This window comes from Fundulus heteroclitus, unplaced genomic scaffold, assembly GCF_011125445.2.
Source record: "Fundulus heteroclitus isolate FHET01 unplaced genomic scaffold, MU-UCD_Fhet_4.1 scaffold_37, whole genome shotgun sequence".
Lineage (NCBI taxonomy): Eukaryota > Metazoa > Chordata > Actinopteri > Cyprinodontiformes > Fundulidae > Fundulus > Fundulus heteroclitus.
This window is the reverse complement of record NW_023396781.1, coordinates 3559743-3567184: the sequence shown is the minus strand read 5'-3', so window position 1 is coordinate 3567184 and position 7442 is coordinate 3559743. Positions and strand designations below refer to the sequence as shown.

General features: G+C 49.9%; 1 protein-coding gene across 2 annotated transcripts in view; it reads left to right on the top strand.

Annotated features, from left to right (window-relative positions):
* Nucleotides 1–444: 444 nt before the first annotated feature.
* Nucleotides 445–7442, top strand: part of nt5c2a (5'-nucleotidase, cytosolic IIa) — a 28709-nt gene continuing 21711 nt past the window's right edge. For both annotated transcript variants that reach the window (XM_036130655.1, XM_036130654.1), the window contains exon 1: nt 445–724. The gene's annotated coding sequence lies outside the window, so the exon portion shown is untranslated. The remainder of the gene's footprint in view (nt 725–7442) is intronic.

The window sequence follows — 7442 nt, the reverse complement described above, 5'->3', positions numbered from 1 at the left end:
ATGATGAGTTTCAATGTCCCCCACATTCACCAGATCTTATCCATCAGAGCACCGTTGGGAAGTGATGCAACAGGAGATTCTCATCAGGCCCATGGGACTGTCAAATATGTGTGATGATATGTCATTATGAACAAATATATTGATACTTTGTTGAATCTATGTCACACAGTCAGTTAAAACTGTTCAGAAGAGTGCCCAGTTAGCAGTTTACCTAATAATGTGGGTCTAGATGCAATGACAAAATAGTAATAATCAATTTATACCAAATGGAAATTGAATGTTGTTTTATCTCATATTATAGGGGCTTTTCTTCAAAGAGTTGTAGAATTATTTTTGTTTTAGTTGAATTGTATATGTGCTCATAGCCTCCTCTCCTAAACAGGCACCGACATCCTGTCATAGCTATTCCCAGCCGGCAGGTGGCAGCATGCTGCAACAGCTGCAGAGAGAGAGCAGCTCTGTGCCAGAGTCCATCGGCTGCAGGAACGGGCAGCCAGAAACAGCTTCTACCCAAACATTTCTCTACATCAGCAGACGCATATATCTGCCGCCTCCACGCCTCGGTACTTATCGCTGTCCTCTGTGACCGGGCCTCACTCAGCGCTCACACCGTGGTGGATCAGAACGTTCTTCCAGATGATCCATTCATGAAGCAAACCGCTCGGACCTGCGACCCACTGCGCATGCTCCGCCCACAGTTTCTCTCCAAGTTAACGTAAAGACGGTGAGTGGTGTTGTTGTTCGAGTATTTGTTCGTTGCTTTCGGTTTTCCAGAGTTGTGTTTAAATAGAAGGCGTTGTGTTGATATTCCGGGTCGGAAGTCGTGTTCTGGCGCTAAGTGTCTGCTGTTGGGTTCTGCTGGCGTCTCTCAGAGACAGCTCCAGCTGCCTGGGACCCGCAGTGTCGCAATGCGACTTCAAAAGAACCAACATGGCTGTTTCTGCACACACTAACATTGCTGGGTTTGCTCCGGCCTTCAGTGTTTCATGCTTTAATGTGTCCAGATCCTATGAAACAATCTTCTGGCGGCGAGCAGGTTTTAAACCGGAACCCGTGACATCAGCGGCGGCATTGAGGCCGCCTTCCTGTTTCTGCAGGAGCAGCTGGGTTCATGCTGGTGTCCAGCAGGTAGAGCAGTGTGCAGCAGAACACCAGAAGCTAATATGTTAACGAGATCCGCTAAAGGATCGTAGCTGAGACCAGATAATTCCACTGGAAGGACATATCAAGGATATCAAGATTAGCTGCAGCATATTGCCAGGAGTGATTACTTGTCAGTCTTCATGAACAGCCATGAAAATGAGCACCATCTGGTTGAATGTGTTGACCTACCCTTAGCTAACTCTTCTATGAAGGCTTTCCACAAAGTTTAGGTGTTTTTACAGGAAATTTTGACCGTTAGTATGTCTGTGAGGTCAGACACTGATGTTGGGTGAGAAGGCCCGGCTCTCAGTCTCCGCTTTATTTCAGTCCCAAGGTGCTCTCTCAGGCTGAGCTCAGGACGCTGTGGTCATCAGTCACATTCCTCCACACCAAACTGGCTCCTTCTTGTCTTTATGGACCTAGCTTTGTGCTCTGGGGTTCAGCCATGTTGGAACAGGAAGGGAGCAATGTTGGGAGGATGACATTTTTTTAAATCTTTTTTGGTACACTGGAACATTAAGAGTTTCCTTTCACAGTCAGGTTAGTGCTGTTCTCCTGGAAACAAGCAAACCTAGAATCCCGGTTCTCCAGATGGAGAACCCAGAGAGCATGATTCCACCGCTCCAGAGTCCCCTTGCAGCATGCTTTTACACAATTGCATCTGACGCTTTGCATTTGAGTTAATGATGATGTTGGGCTTTGATGCAGCTGCTTGGAGAGCTTCATGGAAAAACCGTCCCATTTTCTGAAGGCCATGTGAATTTTAGAGGTCTGTAGCTATTGACTTGGCCAAACATTGCTGACCTCTGTGCACTGTGCTCCTCCTCATCCTCTGACCCCGCTCTGATCTTACATGGCCACCACTCCATGGCTGAGCTGCTGTTGTTCCCAATCACTTCCACTGTGTTAGAATCCCATCAACAGCTGACTGTTCAATATTTAGAAGGAGTGAGGAAATGTCATTGTTGATGTTCTTGAAGAGTTAGCATCTTATCACAGTACCAAGGTAGAATTCACTGAGCCTGAACGACCCGTTCTATCACTGATGTTAGTAGCAGCCTTCTGCAGGGCCAGGTTCTGGTTTCTGTACACCCGTTGTAGACATGAAGGTGACTTGGGGCTGGACTGAGCTGGGAACATAGGTTCTGTTGGGTGGACCTAAAATCAATCAATGATCTGGAGGGGTGTTTGAACAGTTTTGGTTATAAAGCTTATCTAGGTTAGAAATAAAGATGTCATGGTTTTTAGGTTTTTTTGCCCGCATGGAGATCACACTCAGGAGACCAAAATACGAAGAGACAGGCTTACCGCGGGTACGTAAGGAATCCACCAGAGGGAAGGAGGTAAGCGGGCTCTGTGGAAGGGCAGCCTGAGGTGGAACGTTGGGGCTGCGGTGGATAAGGTGATTGGGAGGCAGGGAGGCTGAGCGATGGAGGGTGAGCAGGGTTTGGCAGGGGAGACTCGGGAAACTACCGCTGCCTGCTGGGGGCCACTGAGGAGAATTCGCTGGGGACTGACTTGGAGATACGTTGAGAGTCCTGGGAATGCTGCGGAGCGAGATCCGGAACCGATTGAACCTGGAGCACAAGAGACAAAGGCAAGAGTAAGGAACGAGGGATGTCATAAGATGGAGGCCGACTGAGTCATACCACTTGGGTTAACACTCTGGCAGTGTAGTGCTGGCAGCCGTCCGCTTTTATGCACTCACTGCGGGCCGCGTAATGCCCAACACCTGCGGCTCAGCGCCTCCCCGCTCATCAGCAGCCACCTGTGGGAAGAGATGGAGGAAAATAGAGGCACCCTGACTGGGCGCAGCCTGCAGAACCCTCACTGGTGATGGATTCAATCACACAGGGACAGGTGAAGCGGGGGGCCAGTTTTCATGATGTGGACCTGAAAAGGATATCTCTGGAGGAGAGCCAGACCCGCTGACCAGGGAGGTAACGGGGTCCCTGGGTCCGCCTACGGTCAGCGAATTGGCGGTTCTGCTCAGCAGTTTGTTTGAGGTCTTAGGACGAGACTTCCTTACAGCAGTACATGCGGTGACTAACTGAGGTGACGTCGGAAGGGAACAGAGGAGGTTGGTAACCAACGGTACTTCGAACGGGGAGGAGTTGGTGAAGGCAGAAACATGTGAGTTGTGGGTGTACTCAATCCAAGGGAGATACTTGTTCCAATCTGCGGGGTTGGTGGATGTGAGACAGCGGAGGGACGACTCGAACTCCTAGTTCATCCTCTCAGTTTGGCCGTTGGATTGCGGGTGATAACCGGAGGTGAGGGTGTACCTGGCACCTAGGGCAACAGAGAACTCTTTCCAAACACGGGAGGTGAACTTGGGACCGCGGTCCGAGAGGATGTTCAGGGGAATTCCATGTAGGTGGAAGACATGTTTAATGAGGAGTGGTGCTGTCTGGAAGGGCAAAGGGAGCTTCCTGAGTATGCAAGGTGACAAGCTTTAGAGAAACGGTCAACAATCGTGAGAACGACGCTCATGCCCCGTGAACGTGGCAGTCCAGTAACGAAATCTAGGGCAATATGAGACCAGGGATGTTTGGGAATTGGGAGAGGTTGGAGAAGGCCTGCGGAAGATCTGTTGGATGGTTTGTTGCGGGCACAAGTGGGACAGGCGAGGACGTATTCACGAACGTCCTTGTGGAGAGATGGCCACCAAAAATGGCGGGTGATCTAGGCTATTGTTCTGCTGGAGCCGGGTTGAGCAAAGAATTTAGTCGAATAGAACCAGTGGATGATTTGGGGCCGGACTGAGCTGGGAACATAGGTTCTGTTGGGTGGCACGTTTCCGGGGTCGGGTTCGTCCCGTAAGGCTTGGATAATGAGATCCTCAATCTCCCAGTGTAGGGAGCCGAATGTGAAGGTGGGAGGCAGGATGGGCGCAGGTTCTTTATCGGACTCTTCAAGGGAGTACTGGTGAGAGAGGTCATCGGGCTTAACGTTCTTAGAACCGGGGCAATAGGAGATTGATAAGTTGAATCTAGAAAAGAACAGGGACCAGCGGGCTTGCTTAGGGTTAAAGCGCTTGGCGGACTGCAGTTAGGCTAAATTCTTATGGTCGGTTCTAAATTTTGGACAGGTTGTTAGGTGCCCTCTAACCATTGTCACCACTCTTCAAGAGCCAGTTTGATGCAAGTAGCTCCCTGTCTCCAACATCGTAGTTCCATTCTGCGGGGGACAGGCGTCTGGAAAAATAGGTGAAGGGGTGAAGTTTGTGGTCGGCGTTCGAGTGCTGGGAGAGGACAGCCCCAACCCCGGTGTCTGAAGCATCAATCTCTAAGGTGAACTGTTTCCGGGGATCTGGGCAAATGAGGAATGGGGGCCTGAGAGAATCTCCTGATTCCAGATAAGCACAGATTTAGTGGACGTCAGGGCGTGTAGCGGAGCGGCGATTTGGCTGTAGTTTCTTATGAAACGTCGGTAGAAGTTTCATAAGTTTCAACGTAGAATGTTGGAGTTGCTTCCGAGAGTTGGGCACGAGCCAATCAAGGACGGCTTTGATTTTGTCTGGGTCCGAGCGGATCTGCCCACCTTCAAGGATAAGAATAAGAATAACCCTAGGAAGGTGTCAGATGACTTATGAAACTCGCATTTCTCCGCTTTGTTAAACAGCTTGTTTTCAAGGAGGCGTTGGATGACTAGGCGGACATGGCGCTGATTCTCGGACAGGTTTCGTGAATAAATTAGGATTTCATTGAGATAGACGAAAACGTTGAGGAAGTCCTGAAGGATGTCATTAACCTGAGCTTGGAAGACTAAGGGGGCATTGCAGACTCCAAAGGGCATGACAAGGTTTTCAAAGTGGCCCGTGCGATTCTTAAAGGCCGTCTTCCACTCATTCCCCTGGCGGATTCTTACTAGATGATAAGCATGACGCAGGTTTAGTTTAGTAAAGACTATGGCGTTTTGAACTGGTTCGGGGGCCGACGAGAAGGGATGACCGTGATTTGGTTTAACCCGCGGTAATCCATACAGAGACAGAGAGATCCGTCCTTCCCTACAAAGAAGAAACCGGCCCCTAAAGGAGAGGAAGACGGACGGATAAGGCCGGCGGCTAACGATTCATTAATATAATCCTCAAGGGCCTGCCGCTCGGCCCGGGAGATGTTATAAAGTCGGCTAACGGGTAACGGAGCACCGGGCAGGCAGATCAATTGCGCAATCATAGGGCCGTTGGGGAGGCAGTGATTTAGCCTTACTTTTGCTGAACACCGCTTTCAGGTCCTGATACTGCTAGGGAACCTGACTGAGGTCCATGCGGTCATCTTTAGCGGAAACCTCCAGGGAATAACTGGAGGATACGGCAGACTGTAAGCAGCGTGAATGTCAAAATGAGGACCAGGACTCCAGCCTGCGCTCAGACCAATTTAGGTGCGGGTTATGCTGCCGTAACCATGAAAAGCCTAGGATGATGGGGGCATGTTTAACGGGAAACACGTAAAAGGTGGTCCACTCTCTATGGTTTCCGGAGATAACTAATTCGATGGCTTTAGTTTGGCGGGTCACTCTGGGAAGACTTCCCCCATCCAGGCCGGAAACCTGGAGGGGCGTGGATAGCAGCTGAATCTCTATCTTTGCCTGCCGCACAAGAGACAGATCGATTAGATTAAAGTTGCAGCCGGAGTCTACTAGCGCGGAAAGATTAAAGCTATCGCAGGCTGTAAGGACGGTGACCGGCAGGCAGAGACAAGGGGTCTTGGTGGATCGGTTTTCTTTTTGGTCAGTCGGCTGTAGTGGGGAAGCCGGCTGTCTTTTGGCCGCTTTGGGAACATGGTAATAAAATAATCCGGTGAGCCGCAATAAATGCAACGGTTAGATTTGTAGCGTTGAGTTCGCTCCTCCGGGCTTATGTGGACCCTGCCAATCTGCATGGGTTACGGAGTCGGCGGGGAAGTTGAAGCAGACCGATTCGAGATGGGGTCGGAGGACGGAGTCAGCGGCCGTGGCGTAAACCTTTTGAACCGGGCCTGCCTCCTACTCCAGAGCCTGGTAGCATGGGCAATTAGTTTGTTTAAAGACTCGGCTCCTCAAGGTGGGCTAACTCATCTTTGAGAGGTTCATCTAACGCCTGGAACAACGCGGCCTTAAGGGCGCAGGACTCCCAGCCAGCAGCGGCTGCCATCGTGTGAAACTCAATAGAAAAGTCCACTACAGGGCGGTTTTGTTGTTTCAGGGTCTAAAGGCGGCGAGAGAGTTCAGCCGGGTCGGTCAGTCTGTGGCACTGTTCAGGTGTTATGAGAGCCCAGGTTGTTCTGGTAGTGGACTTCAGCTCGTCTGTATTGTTAGGTCTGGCATATCACATCATCCTCTTTACTATGACCCATACATTTTCTATGGGGTTAAGGTCATGCAAGTTTGCTGACCAAGTAACAGGGATACCATGGTCCTTAAACCAGGTACTGGTAGCTTTGGCACTGTGCAGGTGCTAATTCCTGTTGGAAAATTAAATATGCATCTCCATAAAGGCCTCCCTTTAACATGCTGGTACTTAAGTATCTGAAGGATTAGAAAAAGACTAAAGAAGTATGATAAAGTATCTGATCGGATTCTGGCAGCATGGCTGAGGCACAGCGCTTTGATTGGCAGAAACCAGACTGTTTATCAGGCCCAACGTGAGTGATGTTTGGAGAGGCGTGGAAAACATCTGAGGTCACAAGGAGCCCAACACCAAGTCTACAGGAGACAGAGAGTCTTAAACAGTCCCATCAAGCAGCCAGTTCTGCTCTAGCCAAGCCTTCCCTTCTAAAAATCCTTTAATCTTCACCCAATCTACTGCTCCTGCTCTGCCACATAACACCTCTAGCTACAGCCACCTCCACTGCTTCTCCTCCAGAATGATTCATTCCACCATTCACACCTGTTCACTGCAACAGGTGCAACATCCTGGCGTTCTCAGCTCTAGAAGATAACTGAGCTCTAGAGATGCTTCAGCTGTGCAGCGCTGGTTCATGTTCCATTTAAGCCTGAAGGCACTTAGGGTACCACAGCTGTCCCAAGCTTCCCACAGCAACAATACTGCAGCACAGCATCACTGACATCACACCGCATAAACACATCGGAGGAGCTGCTCCTCACCTGTATCAGCCTCTCTGTGAGGCCTTTGTTAGATCTAATATGGTTATTTTACCAGGCTTGCATTGGGGAGATTGAGTCCATGATTTGCGTGCTATACAGAGGTCTGGCCCTCTTGTAATACTGGAACCCCTCAGGGAACCATCCTGGCCCCTTTCCTTTTTACCTTTTTATATAATAAATTAGTCCCACAAAGGGGGAAACTGTTTCTGTGG